The sequence below is a fragment of the Ornithorhynchus anatinus genome, chromosome 9, assembly GCF_004115215.2.
Source record: "Ornithorhynchus anatinus isolate Pmale09 chromosome 9, mOrnAna1.pri.v4, whole genome shotgun sequence".
NCBI lineage: Eukaryota > Metazoa > Chordata > Mammalia > Monotremata > Ornithorhynchidae > Ornithorhynchus > Ornithorhynchus anatinus.
Window position 1 is genome coordinate 50217251 of NC_041736.1, and position 25502 is coordinate 50242752.

The window sequence follows — 25502 nt, forward strand, 5'->3', positions numbered from 1 at the left end:
GATTATAATAAAAGTATTTATTAAGCGCCTACTGATGGGTTAAGCGAATCAGGTGGGCGATGGAAGAATCATCATTTTAGTCCGATTTCGCTTTGGTATCTGTTGAGCGCTCCCTCTGGGCCGACCGCCGTCCTGAGCGCCGGCGGAGCTACGGGCTCGTCGGGCGGTCCCGCCCGGGGCTCCCGGTCTTCATCCCCATTTTCCGGATGAGGTCACCGAGGCCCGGAGCAGTCACGTGACTTGCCCGAGGTCACGCAGTAAGACTCAACGGATACCATCGTTTTTCTTCCCGTCGTCCAAGCGGATCGTCTTGGACGCGGTCTCGATCCCCGTTTTCCAGATGAGGGAACTGAGGCCCGGAGAAGTCAAGCGACTTGCCCGAGGTCACGCCGCGCACCAGGGGTGGAACCGCAACTCGAACCCATAGTAGTAACGGCGTCGGGGTGTGTCAAGCGCTTACTACGTGCAGAGCGCTGTTCTAAGCGCCGGGGGAGCTACGGGGTCATCGGGTTGTCCCACGTGAGGCTCACGGCCTTCATCCCCATTTGACAGATGAGATACTGAGGCACGGAGAAGTGAGAGTCACGAGGTCACACAGCTGACGGGTGGCGGGGCTGGGATTAGAACCCGTGACCTCTGACTCCTGAGCCCGGGTTCTTTCCACTGAGCCGGGCTGCTTCTCTAAGCGCTTTATTGAGCGCTTTCTGGGTGCAGAGCACCGTGCTGAGCGCTGGGGAGAGCACCATGCAATACGGTTGGTAGACGCGTTCCCCGTCCTACCCTGACTGCTTGGGGATGTCATTCATTCATTCATTCATTCATTCATTCATCCGATGGTATTTATTGAGCGCTTACTACGTGCAGAGCCCCGGACTAAGCGCTTGGAATGGACCGTTCGGCGACAGGTAGAGACCGTCCCTGCCCGGTGACGGGCTCACGGTCTAAACGGGGGAGACGGACGGCAGAGCGAAACAGAAGGAAACGGAAACAAGACGGCGTCATCGCGATCCGTTTCTCTACGGCTGTGGGTCCCAGTGTGCGGAGCTTTCCCTTTCCCGTCTGCGGAATTTGCGCTGGGAGAGCCGACCCGGTCGGAGATTTTTATTTCATTCTTTAAGCTTGCGTCTTTCCTCTCTCCCGGAACCCGTTTCTTTCCCTGTTTGTGTTCTCCTTACAAGTCACTTTGGTGTCTAGTCATTGGAAGAGACACTGGCAGTGAGTCAACTTCCACCTTCCTACCTGCTCTCTCTCTAGAGAAGCAGCGTGGCTCGGTGGAAAGAGCCCGGGCTCGGGAGCCGGAGGTCATGGGTTCGGATCCCGGCTCCGCCACTTGCCGGCTGGGTGACTTCGGGGCGAGTCACTTCGCTTCTCTGGGCCTCCGTTCCCTCATCTGGAAAATGGGGATGAAAACCGTGAGCCCCACGTGGGACGACCCGATCACCTCGTATCCCCCAGCGCTTAGAACAGCGCTGTGCGCGTAGTAAGCGCTTAACAGATACCGCCGTTACTATTGTTGCGATTACCTGAGCCGCCTCCTCTCCCGTTACACCTCGGTCCGCCCATTTTGCCCGCCAACCCCACTTTACTCACCGTGTCTCGCTCTCGTCTCTCTCCCCCTGGACCCCTTGCTCCCGGCCCCCGTCCCGCCTGGCCCTCCTTCCCGCTTCGCACCTGCCGGGCCGCGGCTCTCTTCTTCGAAGTGCTGTTGAAACCGCGTCTCCTTCGGGCCTGGTTTACCTGGGCGTCCCACTCCCCCGGGGGCTCCCTCGCAGAACCGACTCTCTGTCTCGGCCCGCCCCGTAAGCTTCTGGAGGGCGGGGATCGTGCCTACCGACGTAGGGGAGCAGCGTGGCTCAATGGAGAGAGCCCGGGCTCGGGAGTCGGAGGTCAAGGGTTCGAATCCCGGCCCTGCCACTTATCAGCTGTGGGACTGTGGGCGAGTCGCTTCACTTCTCTGTGCCTCAGTTACCTCATCTGTAAAATGGGGATTAACCGCGAGCCTCACGTGAGGCGACCTGATGACCCCCGTATCCACCCCAGCGCTTAGAACAGTGCTCCGCACATAGTAAGCGCTTAACAAATACCAACATCATTATGATGTACTCTCCCTGTCTACCTGACTTCCCCATGCTTTCCTGCTTTCTTCTCCACCCAGGCATTTATAATCAGAGAGTACCTGTTCATGTATACCCATGTCTACTCGCGTACATGACTTGATTTTCGGCATTAACTAACATGTGGCCCAAAAAAAAAAAATCCCACATGCCGTTAACTAGTCAGAGTTACTAAACATTTCCCAGCACATTAATTTCTTACTGGGTGGCAATTAAGGACTTCTGGAGATGCAGTCGCCCGTTCAGGCCACGGGGATTCCGACTAGTAAAATATTTTGCAAAATGATGCGTTTTGCCTGTTTTGAAAGTACCGTATTCTTTAGAGAATAAATGAATCCTTCAGTTTTACCTCTGTAAAGGACTAGGACCATTCATTCATTCAATCGTATTTATTGAGCGCTTACCATGTGCAGAGCACTGTACTAAGCGCTTGGAGTGAACAAGTAGACTACAAGTAGAGATGAACTCGTTGGACTTTTTGAAACGGTTGGAGTTCAGCAACTCAATCATATTTAGCTCAAAGAGTCAACACGTTTTTTTTTTCTAGATTCACACAGATAAAAAATACAAGCTCATCAACAGTAGAGGTGGAGTCAGTCAGTTGTTCATTTGTTGAACGCTTACTGCGTGCAGAGCACTGTGCTTAGTATATATGCTAGGCGCTCTCTTTATTACTATATAACAGACACATTCCTGGCTCACAAGCTTAGAGATTTAGACTCCCTCTTCTGATTTTCTCCCTTCTTATTCAAAAATACTGAGGCTACTGCCTTACCCAATAACCCTAGAAATAGCATTTGTATCTGCCATTTTGCCTTTAAAAATGATAACGTTGGTATTTGTTAAGCGCTTACTATGTGCAGAGCTCTGCTCTAAGCGCTGGGGTAGATACAGGGTCATCAGGTTGTCCCACGGGAGGCTCGCGGTCTTAATCCCCATTTTACAGATGAGGTCACTGAGGCACAGAGAAGTTAAGTGACTCGCCCACAGCCACACAGCTGACGAGTGGCAGAGCCGGGAGTCGAACCCATGACTGCGAAACCCAGGCCCTTTCCCCTGAGCCACGCTGCTTCCCCAATTTAATTTACTGTGACCTATAACTTACTTTCTTGATGAAAAGGATTCTGCTAATATCTGTCAAGACTTAGGGTTCTAGTATCTGTCCTTCATTTTAAAGGGGGTGGTTCGTTCCTTCTGTATTTCTCTCCCTACCTCGTTTACCCTGGAACTCATTTCCGTCACGTCCTCCGTCTGATCACCGATACTAACTAGCCTTTAAGCGATCTCAGTTTCTGTAGTCTCTCAGTGACCCTCTGCTTGGATCTACCCAGAGCGAGCGTGGTTTAGGAGAGACTCCTTCGGAGGAATGTCATTTCGATCGATGCTCGGCACTCCCCTGACGATAGCGGTTCCAGAGCCGGCAAGATAGATAAAATCAACATTGGCGGCACCCGCAAGTCGCTACTTTTCTCTCCGAATGATAATAATGTTGGTATTTGTTAAGCGTTCACTATGTGCCGAGCACTGTTCTAAGCGCTGGGGGAGACACAGGGGAATCGGGTTGTCCCACGTGGGGCTCCCGGTCTTAATCCCCATTTTACAGATGAGGTAACTGAGGCACCGAGAAGTGAAGTGACTTGCCCAAAGACACGCAGCTGACGAGCGGCCGAGCCGGGATTCGAACCCATGACCCCTGACTCCAAAGCCCGTGCTCTTTCCACTGAGCCACGCTGCTTCTCCGAAGCGGGCGGGATTGACAGAGAATAATAATAATAATAATGTCGGTGTTTGTTAAGCCCTTACTATGCGCAGAGCACTGTTCTGAGCGCTGGGGTAGATGCAGGGTCGTCACGTTGTCCCACGTGAGGCTCACAGTTAATCCCCATTTTCCAGATGAGGGAACTGAGGCACAGAGAAGTGAAGCGACTCGCCCACAGTCACACAGCTGACAGGTGGCGGAGCCGGGATTCGAACCCCTGACCTCCGACTCCCAAGCCCGGGCTCTTTCCACTGAGCCACGCTGAATACTTCCTGGCTTTTCATTCCCCCCCAGTCCTCTGATTCCACGGCACGGCTGGTCTGCCATCTTCGGAGTCCAGTGGCAAGCTGGAGGGGCGAGCTAAGTTGCCGCTGTCCCCGGTCAACAGTCGCCGGTTGGATGGACGTCCCACCTGGAGCTAACCGGAGGATTGGAATTAGGCCCTGGGTCGTCGGTATCCCCAGCGTCTCGGTACGGGAAATCTCTGTTTCGTCAGGGTGGAGGAAATAGCTCGTACGAGTCGATCGATGATATTTATTGGGCACTCACTCGGTGCAGTGCGCTGCTTTTAGCTCTTGGGAGAGTTAATTGACCTGATCCCTGCCCGTAAAGAGCGTCTAATCGAGGTAGGGAGTCAGACGCTAAAATGAATTCCAGGTAGGGCGAAGCAACAGAGTTTAAAGATGTGCAAATATGAGAAATCAGTCAGGGAAGGCTTCGTAGAAGAGATGGGATTTTAATAGTGCTTTGAGGAGGAAGAAATGATGCTCTGCTAACTCTGTTTTATTGCACTCCCCCAAGTGCTCTGTAAGAAGCAGCGTGGCTCAGTGGAAAGAGCCCGGGCCTGAGACTCAGAGGTCATGGGTTCTAATCCCGGTCCCGCCATTTGTCAGCTGTGTGACTTTGGGCAGGTAGCTTAACTTCTCTGTTACCTCGTCTATAAAATGGGGATGAAGACTGCCAGCCCCGTGTGGGGCGACCTCATTACTTTATCGCCCCCCCGCTCTTAGAGCAGCGCTTGGCACATAGGAAGCGCTTAAGAAATGCCATCATCATCACGATTGTACTTATTAAAGTGTTATGCCCAGAGTCAGTCCTAGCATGGCTCGGTGGAAAGTGCCCCGGCTTGGGAGTCAGAGGTCATGGGTTCGAATCCCGGCTCTGCCACTCGTCAGCTGTGTGACTGTGGGCGAGTCGCTTCACTTCTCTGGGCCTCCTCTGTAAAATGGGGATTAACCGTGAGCCTCACGTGGGACGACCTGATGACCCTGTCTCTACCCCAGCGCTTGGAACAGTGCTCTGCACATAGTAAGCGCTTAACAGATACCAACGTTATTATGATTATTACAGTCTGGTAGATGTGAAGAGGGAAGGAGTTCCAGTCAGGAGGGAGGGCGTTAGCAATGGGTCGGGGTGAGAGAGATGAGAATGAGGCCGGGTGAATACTCAAGTGCTTAGGTGACATGGAACTGCTGAAGTGGCAGCAGGGGGAGAGATGGGCTGGGGAGAGGAGATGAGAAAATTAACTTTCACTTTAGAACAGTCGGGCTCGGTCTACTGGCTCAACAAGGACCAATGAATAGTCTCTGAGCCGGGCTGCAGAACCGGGCACTGACCGCGTTCTCTTTCACGCTCTGCTCTACATTCTTTTCCGCATTCAAACTGATCCAAGGTGGAGAGTCAACCGTGGACCAGTTGGGGTTTCTTAAGAGTGAATGACGGCGGGTTCACGGCTGATTTTCCTGCGAACTCCTTCTGGCGTCGAACTGAGGAGAGCAGGGATTTTCCAGACTGCGAGGCCGGCGATGGGCGGGGGTTGTCTCTATCTGTTGCCGAATTCTACTTTCCAAGCGCTTGGGACAGGGCTCCGCACGCACTAAACGCTCAATAAGTACGACTGAATGAACTGTGTCTGCCAGTTCTTGTCTTGACTCTCCACGCACGCCCAGCGAGCACTGATTGATTGGTTGATAATAGTAATAATGATGATGGCATTTGTTAAGCGCTTACCATGTGCCAAGCACTGTTCTAAGCGCTGGGGGGGGGGGACACAAGGTTATCAGTTCGTCCCACCTGGGGCTCACGGTCTTAAGCCCCATTTTACAGATGAAGTAACCGAGGCCCAGAGAAGTCACGTGACTTGCCCCAAGTCACACAGCTGATAAGCGGCGGAGCCGGGATTAGAACTCACGACCGCTGACTCCCAAGCCCGGGCTCTTTCCGCAAAGCCATGCTGCTTCTCATAAAGGGACTGTGCTGGTCATACTATATACATGGTATACAGTGTTTCTGAAGACAATCTATTTTTTCAAAAAGCAGATTTATTAAGGCATTCAAGTTCAAACTCTTTGAGCAATTCCAAGTGTAATTTAGTTTTTGATTGACGCGGCCACCTGAGGTGGTCTTTTAGTCTGAAGTGCTACTGATCCTGTGGGAAGAGTCAACAGCCAGACTACAATAAAAATTACTTAAAGCCCACTTACTTTTCTTCCACACTGTTTCTCCTTGATTTTTCTACTGCGAGATTTCCTAGAGTGGATGTGAAGAATTGAACTTTCTTTAGCGAAAATATTTTTTTCGCGTGCGTGTGTGTGTGTGTGTGTATTCTGTAATCTGAGGAAATCTTTGTGTATTAGTGCCTGTCAACCTCCTCTAGCCTCCAGGCTCGTTGTGGGAAGGGATTGCGTCTACCGACTCCGTGCCGTAGTCTCCTGATTGCTTATTTCAATGCTCTGCACCAAGTGCTCGATAAACACCAGCGATCGATAAAGAATAAAGCATGTTTATTATACCGGTCTGGGTAAAGCAAAGCCCCTACGAAACCCAGGTTTAAAGAGTGAGAAGAGAGAGGTCCAGTATGCGACTTAATTTCCTCTGTGATCTTAACTCCTGACCGCCAGGAATGGGCTACCCGTCGGCTGTTGGGAGCGCTCCGAAACGCTCCTCATTTTCCACTCCCCGCACCCTCGGTTTTCTGCCTTGGTTTAAAGGGGTGACAACGTGTCATCTCCCCTCAGGACTAGTTGGAGGAAGATAATAATGATAATGATAATAATGTCGGTGTTTGTTAAGTGCTTACTGTGTGCAGAGCACTGTTCTAAGCGCTGGGGGAGATACAGGGTCATCAGGTTGTCCCACGGGAGGCTCACGGTTAATCCCCATTTTACAGATGAGGCAACTGAGGCACAGAAGCTAAGTGAATTGCTCACGGTCACACAGCTGACAAGTGGCAGGGCCGGGGGTCGGACCCATGATCTCTGACTCCCAAGCCCAGGCTCTTTCCACTGAGCCACGCTGGGAGAAAAGAGATGGTAGCTCTCCAGGGCTCCAACCCCAGAGCTTAGGAGTCAGAGGTCATGGGTTCTAATCCCGGCTCCGCCACTTGTCAGCTGTGTGACTTTGGGCAAGTCACTTCGCTTCTCGGTGCCTCAGTTCCCTCACCTGTCAAATGGGGATGATGACTGTGAGCCTCACCTGGGACAACCTGATTGCCCTGTATCTATCCCAGCGCTTAGAACAGTGCTCTGCACATAGTAAGCGCTTAACAAATACCAACATTATTATTATTATTATTATCTTACCCCACTGTGGGGCGGTGGGGGAATCTGTGGGAACTGTGGGCAAGGTTGGTCCCCCCTCCCCCCCCCCCCCACCGTCTCTCCAGCAAGACCGTGCCCGGCCAGGGTCACGATGCGGCTCTGCCCTCTCTCTCTCTCTCTCTTCCGCCTCCGTCATCGGTGGGGACTAGGCGGCCCTGACCCCGGCTGACCCCCGCCTCAGGAGGAAGCAACCGTGTTTGCTTTTCTTTCTCATCGAGTTTATTTGTTAAAATCATCGGTTCAAATCAAACACAATCCCAAGCTCCAGGAAGGAGGGAAGACCGAGAGCCACGGAGCGGAAATGTGCCTCCTCGGGGATACATGAAAAAAAAAAGAAGAGAATTCCAAACGCTTGGGACGATATCCTCAATTCGACAGACTGGCTTACGGAGCCTTAAGAAATGTGTTCTGGTTTAAGTCTGGCATATCAACTGCCGTTTCTACGTTGCTTGTTCTTCTTCGTGGTAATGATGTGTCACATGGCTTTTATTTGGGTGGGGGGCCCACTCGTTATTTTCTGACCCGAGGCCCCTTTGTATAAGCAACCCCCCACCCTCCCTCATACAGGTAATAGGATGATTAATGAGAACGTTTGTAAATTATGTTCAGTTGTTGGAGAAAGATGGCATCTAAATACCATTTAGGTTTAGGATCAAAAGGTTAAAGAATGGCCTAGGACCCCTAGCTTTTGTTGGTTGTGACTGGGTGTTATTACCATATTACCACCAGCCTTCTGTGTGACATGTCAAGAATAAATTTCAACGCCTTCACCTGATCCACCTAAATTGGTGATGATGATGGTGTCTGTTAAGCGCTTACTATGTGCCAAGCACTAATTTAAGCGCTGGGGTAATTACAAGGTAATCAGGTGCCCCCACGTCGGGCTCACAGTCTTAATCCCCATTTGACAGATGAGGTAACCGCGGTACAGAAAAGTTAAGTGACTTGCCCGAAGTCACACAGCTAAGTGGCAGAGCGGGGATTAGAACCCACGACCTCGGACCCCCAAGCCCGGGCTCTTTCCACTGAGCCACGCTGCTTCTCTACATCCCCACCTTAATGCTTGTGGCATCCGTTCATTCATTCAGTCGTATTTATTGAGCGCTTACTGTGTGCGGAGCACGGTACGAGTTTGTCAGTCCCTTAGTCTGTGCCAAGCACTGTACTGAGTCTCGGGGCAGATACAATATGAGCAGTTGGGACCCAGTCCCCGTCTCCCGTGGGGCTCCCAGTCCGAGGGAGGGAGCGCAAGTATTTAATCCCCGTTTTACCGATGAGGTGACTGAGGCCCCGAGAAATTAAGTGACAAGGTCATAGAGCAGGTGAGCAGTGGGGTCGGGATTAGAACCCAGGACCTCTGGCTCACAGATTCGTGAGCCACTTGACGGACAGGGTCAGGGTGTGATTCCCACCGGTATTCCGTTATACGCCCTCTCGACGCTCAGAACACAGCACTGTGCGTACCGCGAGCACTTAGTAAGTCCTGCTGTTTAGACTGTGAGCCCGTCATTGGGCGGGGATTGTCGCTAGCTGTTGCCGAATTGTCCATTCCAAGCGCTTAGTACAGTGCTCTGCACATAGTAAGCGCTCAATAAATACTATTGAATGAATACTATACTACGCTCTGCCCCGCAGGCCTGGGGTCTTTCCATTAGGCCACACCGCTTCGACTCCTCTACCCATTCTCGTTCCCATACCTGCAACTGGCTACTGTTCTCTGGGTGGAAAGAGCCTAGGAGGTAGTGCGATGTGCTCTTTAAATGACGGATTCTCCCATCGAGAATGATGGACGGGCCCCGACCCAGTCACTCGATGAATACCGCTTAATTCCGGCTGAGGACTTAGTAGATCCAGAAGCTTTTTTGTCACTGAAAAGAGGTGTCTTCAGGGGAGGATTAAGGTACGTTGGCAGACCGAAAGATCGTCGTGGGCCGGGAACGTGTCTACCAATTCCGTTGGAGCCCCCCCGAACTTAGTACGGTGTTTTACAGACAGCAAGCGGTCGGTAAATCCCCACTGCTTGATCGATCGATCGTTCCTCCTCCCTCTCTCCGTCCCCTCCAAACTTCGATGCCACCTCTTTCTGTTCTGAAGAAAGAGGAAAATTCAGCCTCCGTGGCTGAATCTGGTACTTTTCCACCTAAGAATTTCACGTGTCAGAAATTTACTTTCTTTATTCAAATTGTAAGTGAGAGCTACAAAGGGTGGAAGTAGAACACATTGTGAGCATTTCCATGGCCACGGTTTCATTTGTTTCCAGGGGATTTTTTTCTCCCGTCATTGTGTTCCCGTTTACCAGGTCTGCTTCAGCCTCTGTCAAAATAAAGCTTATTGCATCCTGACTTTCATCCCTGTGGATTTATAACAACAAATTCAAAGTTAGTGCCAGGATTTCCAGAAACAATAAATCTGCCTCAGGTTTTCAGAGTTGCAATTTTTGGTCCATGAAAATGCCACGAATGTGGCTTTTTTTGTAGGTTGGGGGAAGGAAACCAAAATGAAAAGAATTCAGAATGTAATTTTTAGCCCTGGAGTTCCCAGTAACCCTTTTCTAAACCCAACTAAATTCAGGTTACAGAAAAAGAGGAGTGAAGGATTTAGACTGTGAGAATGTTATCGACCACTGGAAAACGATATTCGTTCATTCGATTCGATCGTATTCATTGAGCGCTTACTGTGTGCGGAGCGCTCTACGGTGCTAGGAAAGTACAGTTCGGCGAGAGAGACAATCCCCGCCCACAGCGGGCTTACGGTCTACAAGGGGGGAGATGGACATCAAAACAAGTAAACGGGCATCAGTAGAAATGAATAGAATTACAGATATATACACGTCAAAACAAGTTAACGGGCATTAATATAAAGAAATAGAATTATAGATATGTACGTGTAGACGCCGTGGGGAGGGGCGGGGGGTAGAGCAAAGGGAGCGAGTCGGGGCGACGGGGAGGGGAGGGGGAGCTGAGGAAAAGGGGGGCTCAGTCTGGGAAGGCCTCTGGGAGGAGGTGAGCCTTCAGTAGGGCTTCGAAGGGGGGAAGCGTGATCATTTGGCAGATTTGAGGAGGGAGGGCGTTCCAGGCCAGGGGTGGGACGTGGGCCGGGGGGGTCGCTGGAGACTTTTGAGGAGGGGGGGTGACATGCCCTGAACGTTTCTGCACAGAGTGCTCTGGAAAAAAAGATATCTGTATTCAAGGGGCTTTAGAATTTCTAGGTGTAGAATTCCCAATCTAAAATCCAGAGATTTTTCTCCTTCTTTTATCTCCATTTCCGACCCAGCTTTATTCCGGCATTCTGGAGAGGTCAAGCAAGGTTAGGCGGGGCTTCTCTAAACGTCCGCGGGTTTGTGTTTTCCATTCGGCCGAAGAAGCCCCTCTCGTCCGTAATGATGATTTAAGAGAGTTCCAATTCAGAGCCTGCACCAGGCGATGTTGTCCCTTTAAGGTTTTCACAAATTTTAGTTAAAAAGTTTTAGAATCAACACAGGAGTTTTAAATGGGAGTAAATTGGTAGCAAGAAATTACAGCATATTATCGCTCTCTACATAAAGCCTTTCCTCTGTGCCTTCAGATGAACTCGGTTGGGGTGATGAAGTGGCGAGAAGTGCTGTTTATTTCCGTTTTTTGCCTGTGCTAGCAGGTTCCATGGGGTAGTCCAAAGAATGGCATTAATCACAGCCCCGAAGGAGATTGCTTGTTACACATTTCCAGCCCCCAGGCCGGAGCAATTGGTAGAGGGGGAGTTTAGTTGGGAGAAAATCGCAGGAAAGAGCAATGAGCCCAGAAGAAAAACAAAGGCTGAGTCCACAGTTGGATTCTCAAGGTTAATTCTCATCCTTAACTCCCAGAAAAGTACAAGAAGTCGGAGAAAGACGGCGCGGCAACATCGTCTTCCAGGGAAATCAGCCGCGGAGGCACCGCTTCTTGCCTTTTCCCTGAAAACCTCGCGCCGGCTTAGATTACGTCTATCTTCTCCCTGACAGCCTTTGGCGGGGCTTGCCTGGAACCTCCGTGTCCAGCGATCAGTCTCAGGCCAAGGCGTTTCCCCGACATTTCGTGTCTGAAATAGTTTTCCCTACTCAGTCATTAACCCGATTTCCTCTTTAGGTCCCTTCTCAAACTGACCTTCTTTCGGGTGGCCCTTGTGGGTCCTAGACAATGAAACACACCTGTCCTTTGCCGGGTAGCCGGCGGAACATAATGATGTGACACGCGTCGTTCTGCGGAAGAACACCCGAGGCTGCTCAGATTTAAAGCGTCGTTAAAAACACATCTCCTCCAGAAGGCCTTCCCCAAGTAAGCCCTCATTTTCTCTTCTCCCACTCCTTTCTGTCTCACCCTAGCACCCTGGATCTTCACCCTTTATTCACCCTCTCCCACTGCTTCACCACACTTAGGTAGGTATTCTAAATTGAGTTGTTTATATCAATTAACATCTGTCTCTCCCTCTTGACTCTAAGCGTGGACAGGGACTTGTCTGCCAACTCGGTCGTATCGTGCACACAGTAAGCGCTCAATAAATACCACTGACTGAACGAACACTGTGCTCTACCAAGCACTTAATACAATGCTCTGCACACCGTAAGCGCTCAATAAATACGACTGAATGAATGAATTAAAGAGGTGCTTTGTTTTCTTGGGTGCCATCAGTAGCTACCCTAAGTGGGCCAGGACACTGAATAAACCAGCCCTGTGAAATATCGTAAACAAAGCCATTAGCTTCCCCCCTCTGAACCCTCTGCTAAATTTCACGGTCCACATCGATATTTTGGGGGTTCCTCTTTCTAATGAAACCTAGCAGGTATCGGTGAGATGTTTTTCTCAAAGCCTCGCACCAGACTCTGCAGACAGACCTTTCAGAAGAACGTTACCTTGGGGAATCGCCCCGTGAGGGAGGCAAGAAACGCTTAATATTTTCTTTCCTGCGGAAGGAGAAACCGCCGAGTACAGAGATGACTTGGCCCATGTCTTTCAAGGGATATAACGTCGATTTGGAAGTGCGACGGCGTGTTTCAATTGCTCTGTGTAACTTCAGATAAGTCATTTAATGCCTCTGTGCCTCGGATTCCTCATTCCCTCTTCATCCTTCCTTCTTTTTCCCTCCCTTTCGGGCCCGCTCCTACTCCTCTACTCCTTTCTACTCCTTTAGGAGAAGTCAAAATAGTACATCGTAATGCAGAAAGCAGTTTACCAGATGGACTAATTGGGGAATCGGAGTCAATTGGGAAAGTGGGGATTGGTTTTAAGGTCTTACTTCGCCAAGTCAGGGCCATATGGGATGTTTTCGAAGAACGTTTCCAAAAAGACAATCGTAGAGTGTAGCCCTGATGTCTTTCGATCCTATGAATGTTTCATTCCTAGCAGGTACCAACAGCTCGCAGAATGTTCTCTTTGGAACTGGGCAATGGAATTATTTCAGAACTCTGGGACGAAAGATTTCTAAGATTAGAGGAGTCGTGTGACCGGCAACGGGCTGCACCTGAACTTATAGGCATTTAAAGTGATTACTTCTTGGGAGGTGTTCATCCGAGTGCAAATTACTTTGGCTCGGAACAGATTTTAGCTGGTGGCTGACAGCTTGGTTGACTGGCACATTGTCATTTTCTTAACACACCTAAAAAGCAAAGTGCCAGAAATCATAAGCAGGTTTGGTGTAGTTAAAGATTCTAGACCTTGTCCTACTTTGTTAATCTTTTACTGCAGAGTAGCAGAAATATTTCAGCTGGCGTTAAAAATATGGCAGAAGACAGGGGGAAGCGCTTCTTCTCGATAGCACCTTTACCGCTCGTCACAGATCCCATTTGTTTTAAATACCGGACTCCAGTGGTAGTGAGAGAGACAACTCTGACACCGACGTGTCCTGCCCAGAGAGAAGCCAGTATGGGATTGCAGGTCCCGTAGCTCAGTCTGACTTTAGGGCCCCTTTGTTTGAAGCACAGGAAGGGATGAGGCCCAATAATAATAGTAATAATAATAATAATAGTTGTAATGATAATTGTGTTTCTTGTTCAGTGCTACTCAGTGCCAGGCACTGTACTAAGCACTCAGGTAGATACAAGTTCATCGGGTCCCTTACGGTGCTCACTGTCTAATTAACGAATCTATCGATCAGTCGTGTTTATTAATAATAATGTTAGTATTTGTTAAGCCCTTACTATGTGCAGAGCACTGTTCTACGCGCTGGGGGAGATACAGGGTCATCAGATTGTCCCACGTGAAGCTCACGGTCTTAATGCCCATTTTACAGATGAGGTCGCTGAGGGCCAGAGAAGTGAAGTGACTTACCCACAGTCCCACAGCTGACAAGTGGCAGAGCCGGGAGTCGAACCCATGACCTCTGACTCCCAAGCCCGGGCTCTTGCCACTGAGCCACGCTGCTTCTCTATTCATTGAGAATCTATTTATTATTATCATCTCTAAATTCTCCCTATTTATTGAACGCTTTCTGTGTGCAGAGCGCTGTACTAAGCAGTTGGGAGAGTACAGTGTAAGAGTTCGTACGCGTCTCCTGCCCGCAATGAGTTTACAGTCTGGAGGGGCTAAGGGTCTGCAGTCTAAGTGAGAGGGACAACAGGTATTGAATCCAGTTTGGGTAGGACAGGGAACCGAGGCACGGAGAAGTCGTGACTTGCTGAATGTCACCCAGCAAGCTAACGGCCGAGCCGGGATTAGAACCTGGGACCTCTGACTCCCAGGCCCGTGCTCTTTCCACTAGGTCACGCTACAGATATTCCCCTATTTATTTTGTTAATGAGGCGTCCATCCCCTTGATTCTATTTATCGTGATTACGTTGTCTTGTTTTCGTCCGTCCGTCTCCCCCGATTAGACCGTGAGCCCGTCACTGGGTAGGGATTGTCTCTATCTGGTGCCGAATCGTATATTCCAAGCGCTTAGTCCAGTGCTCTGCACAGAGTAAGCGCTCAATAAATACTATTGAATGAATGAATGAGATCCCTCTGCCACACCCCAAATAAAGACAAAAAAACTGAATGTCCAGCAGCGGTTTTCACTGTTCCCATCCCTTGCCAGTGCAAAAAGTGATGGAACCTGATGGCGGTGAAAATCTGTAACCAAATCAGTAGGGTAACTGTGTCGCTTATGCAATTTCCAATGCAGGAAAAATTCTTCCTTCCTCACGGCACCTGTTTTGGGCCCTGCCCTGTGAGCCCGGGTTGAATTTGCGTGGGTGAATAAGAAGCCATGGATCTAACTTATATCTGACCTCAGCTGGAGAATCCTGCATCTCTCTCCTGGGTGCAGTCAGATCTGATGTGGCCTGGGATCATTTAAGCCCAACAAACGGGATAATTCTGAATGGCAAAGTCTTTGCAGGAGGGTAATTGTAGAAAAAAGTCCTGAGGTTTAAATAAATTTTAAAAAAACAGAAAAAAACTCGTGGTTTGCCCTGGGACGCTTCCCACCCAGTGTCAATTTTACCTGGTAATAATTTAGATCAGCTTTAATTCATTCAGTAGTATTTATTGAGCGCTTACTATGTGCAGAGCACCGTACTAAGCGCTTGGAACGTACAAATCGGCACTAGATAGAGACGGTCCCCGCCCATTGATGGACTACTCCAATTCTCCACCTTACTTTAAAAGACTTGTTGACTTATGAGTATGTACAGATGAGCCAATCTCGAGTACTTTATGATGGTTCCTTTTGTCTTATCTTTTATATACTTAGAGAGGCAGATGCATCAAACACACCCACACCTTTGTCAAATCAAGCTTCTCCTGGTCCATTTCTATTTTCTTAAGGGGTGGTGTTTCTAGGCAGTTTGGTTTATTTGCCAAATAGTCCCCCCCTTGTCATGCTGCGCGGGAGAAGATTACAACCCTATCTTTCTTTTGTTGTGGAGGTGATTCTTTGGAGCAGCGATTTTACAGATCGCTTAGACATCGTCCAGACGGCCTAGCCGAGAGGTGGAAGAAATGTAGCATAAAACGACAAGGGTGTCGCACGGGGCAATGTTGATGAATCCATCAATTTGGGAATCGTTGATCATGAACTGTGAAGTTAATCTTGAGATGTGGGAGAGACCAGAGTGTGCGTTAATAAATGCACCGGCGATTGACCTATAAAATGAATGATCAACACGTCCCACGGGGCTATGAAAATCCGAAGCTCTGTATGGAACTTTCACGATCGCATTAGCCCTTTCGAATGACTGCTTCTACATTTTCATTGTAAAACAAATCTGTAGATACCTTTCCTAATCAAAACCAAGTGCTTTATTGCTAGGGAAAGAGAGATCCGCGGCGGTTTTAGAAGTTTGTACTTTTAAACTTGAATTAAGGTCATCTGGATTTTCTCTCTCTCCTTTCCTTCCCAGTCGAGAGGTATTTACCGAGTATCTTCTGAGTAGTATGCGCCGCCTCAAGTCCTTGGGAATTACGAGTCTGTCCGGCTCCCCCTCTAGACTGCAAGCTTGTTGTGGGCAGGGAATCTATCTGTTCTATGTAGTCTCCCGAGCACTTAGCACAGGGCTCTGGACACAATAAGCGCTCAGTAAGTACGACTGACTGACTGACCGCCTGAAAATAGACGCCTAAAATGGGTTGCCTGTCCACAAGAAACTTAGCGTGGCTCAGCGGAAAGAGCCCGGGCTTGGGAGTCAGAGGTCATGGGTTTGAATTCCGGCTCCGCCGCTTGTCAGCTGTGTGACTGTGGGCGAATCGCTTCACTTCTCTGGGCCTCAGTAAAATGGGGATTAACTGTGAGCCTCACGTGGGACAACCTGATTACCCTGTATCTGCCCCAGCGCTCAGAACAGCGCTCTGCACATAGTAAGCGTTTAACAAATACCAACGTTATTATTGTTATTATTAGATGCCCTTAATAAGCCACTTGTAAGGTTTATGTTCATGCTTCTCTGCAGCTCTAGAAAGAGGAAAGGGGATGCTGTTGTAGTTCGGGTGGGCTAGAGAAGCAGCGTGGGTGAGTGGAAAGAGCCCGGGCTTGGGAGTCAGAGGTCGTGGGTTCTGATCCCGGCTCTGGCGCTTGTCTTCCCTGTGACCTGGGGTGAGTCGCTTAACTTTTCTGGGCCTCAGTGACCTCAACTGTAAAATGGGGGTTAAGACTGTGAGCCTCACGAGGGACAACCTGGAATGGTGCTCGGTACAGAGTGAGCGCTTAACAAATACCATCATCGCTATTATTATTTATAGTACTATCTTAAGTGAAGCAGCCTGGAGTGGTACCTACTCTTCTTTTATGCTCTTTGTTAAGCACTTACTGTGTGTCACAGACTGTTCTAAGCAATGGGGGTAAGATACAAGTTAATCAGGCCAGATAGAGTCCCTGTCCCACATGGGGCTCACGGCCTAAATAGAAGGGAGAAGCGATATTGAATTGAGGCAACTGCGGCCCAGGGAAGTGACTTGTCCAAGGACACACAGCAGGCGGGTGGCAGAGCAGGGGTTGGAACCCAGGTCCTTTGGCTCCCAGGTCCATGCTTTAGGCAACGGGCCGTGCTTTTTAACGGAGTTGGCAGAAGAATTCGAATTGCTGGTATTTTCTCAAATACTCAGAGATAATTTGAGAAATAAATTACTTGAGAAGCAAATATTGCTCAGGTTCTCCATCCTACACCAGAGTCACGGCCTAGTGTGCTAACCTCCCAGCAGTCTTCTAAATGACAGCGTAGGACTGCGGGTCGACCCCTCCCTGGGCCATCCCAAGGCAACCGTGTGGGAAGAAGCAGATTTCGGAAAGGCTTATGCTGAAAAGCTTTCTTCTCCACACAGTTCAATCACCTGCTAAGCCTCTTTACTTTGAAGTTTAAAAACCGCTTGAGTGGGGGAGAGACAAGATAGAAATAAACCAGCAGGATATAAGCGTGGATTCCATTTTAGTCCATTCCATTCTAGTGGATACAGCACGGGCCTGGGAGTCAGAAGGACCTGGGTTCTAATTCTGGCTCTTCCACTTGTCTGCTGTGTGACTTTGAGTAAGTCACTTAAGTTCTCTGTGACTCGGTTACCTCGTCAGTAAAATGGGGATTTAGACTGTAAGTCCCACGTGGGACATGAACTGTGTCCAACCTGATTATCTGGTGTCTACTCCAGCGCACAGTACAGTGCCTGGCATATAGTAAGCGCTTAACAAATACCGTTAAAAAAAAAAAAACAACGGTTCTTACTTTTTCGTGCTTTTTTGTTCCCACGGATGCCTTTCGAGAAGATCCATCATTTCATTGCTTTGTTTCTCCCGACTGTCCTGAAAATAGCCACCCGATGTTAGACAAAAGGCTATTTCCGTGTGATCGGAAGACATCTCCCAGTTTTCCGGAGCAAATCCGACTGATTGAGCACACTTATTATATCTTCAGTCATTCCAAAGAAAAGTTACACTGGGTGAAGGCTGGTTTTTCCATCCCAGTAACAAGGTCCGTAAGTCCTAAAAAAATTAGAATGGATTTTTTATGGAAATCATCCCCATCCAGGCTGAGGAAGCACGGGGCACGAACGGGACTTTTATTTGTTTCCGTTATTCAGCGTTTGTGACAAGATGGTCCTGGAACTGGCTGATAGGAGGACATTACCCTATTGATTATATAATGTGATGAAAAGCAAAGGATAGTAAAGTGCTGAGCGATTATTGCCAGAGACACTTTGCAAACAAAGCTGCTGAAAGGAGAGCATTTGTGAAGCTTTCAGTGCTAGTGAGTAATTAGTGGGCAACGCGGAATTAAAATACAGGTTGCTGGGGAAAGCTAAATGTAGTTTAGTGCTGAAGGTTGCTGTTTTTGGTGGAGTGAAGAATCACACATTTGTCTCCCGATAGAGTTCTTTTTTCAGCTTGGAAGTAATAAAAATAAGTATTTGAAGGTGTTGTGATACAGCACAGCGTATTTGAGATGGCAAAGAAAACGGTTTGATTTTATAGACAAGGGACCCGATTTGAGTCCCAGCTACCGAACACAAAAGAGCAAAGACTTAGGAGCCATATATTTGGTACATTAGTCCATTAAGACAAAGAAATCTACATCGCATATTCAGTGGTAGCGCTTGGGAGTGTAACTGCTGCGAATCTGTTCTACTCTGCTGTAATGGTAAGATTCCCCCATTAATATGATAATCAAGCAATAGATCTCAGAGAACTGGGCCTGGGGTTCTCTTTCACCAGTTGGGGATGAAAGCCCGTCTCAGATTCTTCTCATATGGGGGCTTTTGACAAAGCAGCTCCACCGTCGGGGAATCGGTCAGATCCGGGATTGAAACAGGCTCTTGGGAGCGATCAATCAATTAATCAATCGATCGTATTGGTCTGAGCAGCGTGATCTAGTGGAAAGAGCACGGGTCTGAGAGTCGGGGGACATGGGTTCTAGTCTCGGCTCTGTTGCGCGTCTTCTCTGTGACCCTGGGCAAGTCACTTCACTTCTCTGTGCCTCCCTTACCTCACCTGTACAGTGGGGATCGAGACCGTGAGCCCCACGGGAACCGTGACCAACCTGATTACCTTGCGTCTACCCCCGTGCTTAGAACAGTGCTCGGCGCATAGTAAGCGCTGACAAATATCACAATTGTTTTTACCATTATTATTATCGTTACCATTGACTGAGCACTTAGAGTGTGGAGAACACTGTACCAAGTGCTTGGGAGAGTCCGGTACAGAGTTAGTAGAAATGGTCCCTGTCCACAAGGAGCTTACAGTCTAGAGGGCGATTCAGCCAGGGACTCTTGGTCAAGATTTTCCAAGACCAGGATTTTCTAGGTTAATGGACCAGAGATACATAAGAACCAGAAGCTTGGACTGCCGCTTCAGACCTCTTCTTGGAGTCCCCTAAGGATGGTCCTCGGGCTTAATCCTGCCTTTTTCCGTGGTTTCCCGGGCCTCTGAGGCCGTCTTTCCCTGGTTCTTTAAAGCTCTCAGACATTTTCCCCCCTCGCCAGCAAGAGACCGGTTTTGAATATGGGATCTAGCCTGATTTAAAGCTTTGCTATTTTGGAAAAACCTCAGAAGAGTTTTACCCAAGTAGAGGAGATAGTAAGGTCAAGTTGAAATGTAGTGCTTTCAAGTGAGAGAGCGGGAGAGGGAGCACGTATTCTATAGGCGCTGTCTCATCCATCACAGGCTGCGGTGAGCGCGTATTCTCTATGCACGGTCTCATCCATCACGTATCTCTGAGGTGCACGGCCCTGTCCCCGGGGGGGACCCCTGGGAGGAAAGTCCTAGTTTGGCCCTTCCCCTGCGGTGGGCTCTGAAGGACGGAGGAGGAACCGAGGCACGGCCCTAAAGGGGAGGGAGGGGCTCCATGAGCAACAACTCGTCAGCTTGAACTGCCACCTGGGGCGAGAAGCGAATCGAGGACTCCAGGAAGGGAGAGTGCAGTGTGGGGAAACGGGGCTACTGTTGGCTGGGTGTCGTTTCCGAGGCTAGCCGTTGCCTTGTCGGGGCCATAAACGACCACCCCGGTTGGTTTGAAATATCCTCTCAGATTTCAAAACCACACCACGGAGCGAAAGCTCAACTCTAGTGTACACTTAAGTTTATAGTTGAGAGGTTTCTCTTTTGGCATCATGGTGGAAGTGTTCCCTCATTAGAAAGTTGACAAGAGAATCATTGCATCACTGATCGGTTGTTCTTCTACTGACTGCACCGGTGATTTCTTTGCCTGATTTTTCCACTCCTATTTTCTTCCCTTCAAACCCTGGATTCATGTTAGCTTCCTTCACACGCACGCACACGCACACACACACACACACACACTCCTCATTTTGCAGTCCACTAAGCGCTTAGCAAATACCATCATTATTAATTATTATATCCCCAAAATAGGAAACTTCTACTTCTGTTATTGGCTGTCAGAGAACCCACCTACGATCGTTCATGCGGAGGCATTTAGGTGCGTCTTCGTGTCTGAAGATGATCCTACTGTTGGCACATGTTTTCCATGGTGGATGGGTGTGGCTGGAAAGAATTGAGGAATATAATTACATAAAAAAAAAGCCCTAGGGGGTCGGGCTAGCATTTCCATCCAGCTGTCTTCAACAGCAGCACCCAAAGATTCCCAGAGGAAGAATGGGGTCGGTGTCCTTGACAGCAACGTGGCAGTCAAACACCTTGTCAGAGATGTACCTTCAACCCTCCCTAACTTTCCCCTCAAATGGGACTTTTATGGAACGACCTATCACCTATTCATTTATCTGAACAGCTCTTGAATTTACTGATATTTTTGACTCGGAAAACTGCCGGGGGTAATTCGCTGAATATGGAGACATGTACCCCAGTTTCCAAGTACTCTATGATACGTGCACACGTATCCCAGGATTTTCAATCTTTTCTACGTCGTTCTGTCCAAGCACTCTAACTAGAATGTAAGCTCACTGAGGGCAGGGAATGTATTTTCTGTTTCCGTTGCCTTTTCCAGAATACAGTGCATTGAATCCGGTGGGTGGAGGATACGTTCTCCAGTACTTCAGCTATTGAGTTAATCCTCTCCCCGACCCCGCCTGATTTTCTCCTATTTCCAGATGCTTTTCAGTCTCCTAGCTCCCAGCAGTTCCTTATGTGCTCCACTGTGCTGTGTGGTAGGTTTGTTTTGTTCCCCCTCTCTAGCCCTGATGCTCCGCATCTCCATACCTTAAGGCTTTTACTAAAGTGGGGAGGTGGGGCTGTGTGCTGGTGAGGGGAGAGAGCAGCCTGAGGAGGGAGTGAGGTGTGATGGTGAGGGAAATGGCTGCGGTGGTGGCTGTTGGGATTGGGAATTAGAGGTGAAAGAAGGGATCGTGCTGCTATGCTTTACCGTGGAGCTGCTGGGAACGGGAGAAGGTCGGGGAGAGTGAGATATTTACCATTCGCCCAATTCTCACTTGAAGAAACAACCGTTTCCTTTAGCCGGACCTTGTCCATTGTGATTCCTTACAGATGAAGGGACTGAGGGAGAGAAGGTTGAGAGATTTCAGAGATGGAGGCTGCATCTGGAAATAGAACCCAGGTATTCTGACATCCAGATGTAGGGGGGAATAACCTCCGAGGCCCCTTCCTGAATGTACACGGTGAATTTAAGGGTACTCTAATGGGGTTTTGAAGGAGTTAGCTTGCTGTAAGGTTCTCTCAAACGGAAAGAGGAAAGGTAGACAAATTTTTCACTCAAGTTGAGAATTCACTACCACAGTCAGTCAAACAAGCTTCTATTCCCGAAGCCTCTTGCAAAGACCCATAATCATCGCACAACTCCTCCTGTAGTTAGTTTTGATGTGTTGCCTTGAATTACTTTAAAAAAGGTCAAATCTCAGTTTAGTGATGTTTCACATTACAGTATATAACACATAAAGCTATTTCATATCATTTTTTTTTTTCCCAGAGGCTGTGGAAACGATTCTAATTCATACGCGTAAGTCTTTGGGAAAACATACCCTATGGTTTAACCAATCAGGATTCAGACACATTTTTAGGGAACTTTATCCCACCGAATTGCCTGTTCTTGGGCAAAAAGTTATCCTTGTATGTTAGACTGTAAGCCCGTCAATGGGAAGGGGTTGTCTCTATCTGTTGACAAGTTGTACATTCCAAGTGCTTAGTACAGTGCTCTGCACATAGTAAGTGCTCAATAAATACTATTGAATGAATGAATCTACCTTCATCCTTGATTATCTTGTAACTACCCCAGCTCTCGGCACAGTGCTTGGCACATAGCAAGTGCTTAACAAATACCACTATTAATGCTATTATTATTCACTGAATCCCTAGTTCTGATATTGTGGGATTTATTGAATGATTAACCTGTTTTTGTCCTGCCAACATGCTTCATAATTTTGTAGCGTTCTCGCATGTCACCCGCTCAGCCTTGGTGTTTCTGGATAAAGGCTCCTCCTTTTTTCAGTCTATCACACTGCTTCCCATTCATTCTCTTCACATGCCCTGCCAAGAAAATTGTGACCTAGTGATTATAATGATCCTGTCGTGCCACCTGATGCTTCAAATGTCACACTGAAGTGTGACCGTGGAAGATTCCTACCCCACGGGCATGTAAAGGTTGGGAATATTGCAAATATCTTTACAGCTTCAGTTTAGTCCGAAGTCTGATTCCACATCGATACCACCCTCTTTCAGGATCCTAACGATTTTTTTAAGCCTTTCTGGTTTTAGTTTTTAGCTTCTTTGTCTATCGGTGCATCACTGGAAAGAATGCAGCTTCCAATCCAGAATTCAGTGACAGCATTCAATTCTATATTTCCGATGAAACTCTTTGGCTGTGTTGGGATTTTCGGCGGCAGGCTGTCACACATCTGGAGCTTTCTTCTGCCTATTGTCAACCTCAAATACTGCACTGACTGTGTATAATGCTTCATAGCTATCTGCCTGTGTCGTGTGTTGTATGGGTGTATGGAGCGCTTAGAACAGTGCTTTGCACATAGTAAGCGCTTAACAAATGCCATCGTTATTATTATTATTATGTGTGTGCTTCCCGAGCACAGCCAGCACCATCCAGCAGATCCTATGCGACTGATTCAAGGACTCTCAATGATACTTGAAGTCTATTGAGTTGGAAGAATTTCCTGGAGGACCAGAAGCACTTTCTAATGCAAGCTTCTTAATCTTATAGCCAATTGAGATCCTTTAACAGCCAATTTTGAAAATGCGTGACAGAATGAATCTCTCAGTGATATGTTTTCAAGCTGTCTTGTTCGATAAGTGCTTTCTTTTCCTTTAGATTTACCTAAACGTCGATTAAAAACAAAATGGCTGTCAACCACGTCCTGATTCTCTTATCTCTGGTCTTGTCTTATGCTGTCGAGTTGCCTCCGACCCATAGCGACTCCATGGGCACATCTCTCCCAGACCTCCCCACCTCCATCTGCAATCGTCCGGTAGTGTAGCCATAGAGTTTTCTTGATAAAAATACGGAAATGGTCTACCATTGCCTTCTTTGGTGCAGTAAACTCGAGTCCCCACTCTCGGCTCTCCCCCGTGTCTCTGCTGCCCAGCACAGGTGAATTTTGACTTGTAGACGATTGCTTTCCACTCGCTAGCTACTGCCCAAGCTAGGAGTGGAATGGATTTGCCTCTGCTTGACTCTCCTTCCCATAGCCAAGACTGGTAGAGTACTGGAAACTCTCCAGGTGCAATCCTGAGAAGGGGCATATCTCTGATACCCAGAAACTTATATTAAACTAATGATTACCACCTTGTGACAGGTCTGCTGGGTTAGTTTTTTTTTTTTGCTGGTTATTCCCTCCATCCCCTCCGGAGCTTATCCAGTCTGTTCCAAGCCTGGCTTTAGTCTGAACATTCCAGGACTTCTATCCAACCGAACATATCACAAGTTTTTTTTAAGTGAAGATCGCAAACTTCCCACTCTGTTTAATGGATTTTTTCCTGAATTCGAGCAACCCCGGTTATACAACCGATTCTTTATCTCTGATCTCAGACTCATTTCTGATTTAGTTTTGCATTTCTGAGTGAGTTTTGGTTCAAGCGTCTGCAGCGTCAGGCAAGCAGAGAGAAAAGTGAGCAGAAATGCTGATTTGGGTGGGGCAGTAACTGATATTTTTTGACCGTTGCCCTGCCACTTGGAAGGAGGCTGGTGGAATCCTTAAAATTCCACATTTAGCTAGAGTAGCAGCAGTAACGGCCACTGTGGTAGTGACCCCTAACAGCAGGCAGGCAGCCCAGAGCATAGGAGTACATTCCAAGTGCTTAGTACAGTGCTCTGCACATAGGAAATGCTCAATAAATACTACTGAATGAATGAATGAATGAATGAATGAATGAGTAGCGTAGAAGGTTCAGCAGCAATAGCAGAACCGGAGTAGGTAAATGAAAGCGGTGGAGGATGGGGCTTAGCCTCCTCTCCCTGGGCTGTTACCCCTTTTCACCATTTTCTCTGCTCTGGCCACTTCTCCTTTTCCTCTGAGATTGCAACAGAATACGGTCATTAACTTCGGGTGTTTGAAAAGCTGTATGACGTTGGAGATTTTACTTTGGATTTAGCTCCAATCCGGAGGGAAATAAAATCCCCACCTCTTAGGAAACATTGGAGGGAATGTTTTCTTTCCAACAAAAATTCTAGAAAACACTTCAATTTATAATAGGGCTTTTAATTAAAGAGGGCCCCTCATCTCTCCCTCACATCTTGATCGGCATTAAGCCTTTTTTTAGGTGCTGGTTCATTACTTCCAAGATATGGTTATTTCCACTGATGACTTTTGAAAGTTATTTCTCAATTCAATTGATTTTATGTATAAACGTTTAAAATTTGTAAGTTGCAAAACTTGCACCTGGTGTCTGTGTGAAGCAGTACACAAGCTATTTGCTGGATCCTCTGTGGAGAAATGATTAAATAATAGGTGGAATTCACCTCATGCTTCACTGGCTGGTCTTCATTTGAAGCGGCTCAGTTAATCACTAGCATTTTTTGAGCGTCTACTCGGGGCAGAACATTATACTATTTGTTGGTGAGAGTGCTGTACAATGGAATATGAAGATTTAACCTCTGCCTTCAAGAAATACGTTGTTTCTAGAGTAATAATAATAATAATGTTGGTATTTGTTAAGTGTTTACTATGTGCAGAGCACTGTTCTAAGCACTGGGGGAGATAGAGGGTAATCAGGTTGTCCCACATGAGGCTCACAGTTAATCCCCATTTTACAGATGAGGTAACTGAGGCACAGAGAAGTGAAGTGACTTGCCCACAGTCACACAGCTGACAAGTGGCAGAGCTGGGATTCGAACTCATGACCTCTGACTCCAAAGCCCGTGCTCTTTCCACTGAGAGATAATCAGTGTCACATTCTAATTTGGGAAACAGGCAGTAGACACTAGAATTCGTCCTCCGGTCATCGTAGTCAACGACCAAGAAGCAGGTTCAAATAAGGGTGTTGTCCATCGCCTCACTCATGACGCTTAAATCGTTTTTCTCGTGTCATCAAATTCGCCGTCACCTGGGAGATAAGTCCCGTTACGGAGATAAGAAAACTGACATACAGAAAAGGTAAGTAATTTTCTCAAAGACAGTATTACGAGACTAGGGAATACAGCAGAGAATTCCAGCCCTCAGCTATGGACAGCATTTCCCCTGTTACTTT

At 48.0% G+C, this 25502-nt stretch overlaps 1 long non-coding RNA gene and 1 other non-coding gene across 2 annotated transcripts; both read right to left on the bottom strand.

Moving 5' to 3' along the window:
* Positions 1 to 9631: 9631 nt before the first annotated feature.
* On the bottom strand, positions 9632 to 23870 carry LOC103171207. Its single transcript, XR_003762100.1, has 6 exons — positions 23602 to 23870; positions 22197 to 22334; positions 21266 to 21347; positions 20289 to 20381; positions 17611 to 17867; positions 9632 to 9823 (listed from the first exon to the last, which is right to left on the bottom strand). It is a non-coding gene; the product is annotated as an uncharacterized LOC103171207 (long non-coding RNA).
* On the bottom strand, positions 23417 to 23554 carry LOC114814403. Its single transcript, XR_003762201.1, has one exon. It is a non-coding gene; the product is annotated as a small nucleolar RNA SNORA7 (small nucleolar RNA).
* Positions 23871 to 25502: the final 1632 nt, after the last annotated feature.